Source organism: Bison bison, unplaced genomic scaffold (assembly GCF_000754665.1).
Source record: "Bison bison bison isolate TAMUID 2011002044 unplaced genomic scaffold, Bison_UMD1.0 scf7180017864254, whole genome shotgun sequence".
In the NCBI taxonomy this organism is placed as follows: domain Eukaryota; kingdom Metazoa; phylum Chordata; class Mammalia; order Artiodactyla; family Bovidae; genus Bison; species Bison bison.
The window spans coordinates 20505-20970 of NW_011494826.1; positions in this window are offsets into that span (position 1 = coordinate 20505).

Here is a 466-nt window from a genome sequence, read left to right on the forward strand (position 1 = left end):
TCACTGTTTGCAGATGACATGATCCTTTACATAGAAAACCCTAAAGACTCCACCAGAAAATTACTAGAACTAATCAATGATTATAGTAAAGTTGCAGGATATAAAATCAACACACAGAAATCCCTTGCATTCCTATACACTAATAATGAGAAAACTGAAACAGAAATTAAGGAAACAATTCCATTCACCATTGCAACGGAAAGAATAAAATACTTAGGAATTTATCTACCTAAAGAAACTAAAGACCTATATATAGAAAACTATAAAACACTGGTGAAAGAAATCAAAGAGGACACTAATAGATGGAGAAATATACCATGTTCATGGATTGGAAGAATCAATATAGTGAAAATAGAGTATACTACCCAAAGCAATTTATAGATTCAATGCAATCCCTATCAAGCTACCAATGGTATTCTTCACAGAGCTAGAACAAATAATTTCACAATTTGTATGGAAATACAAA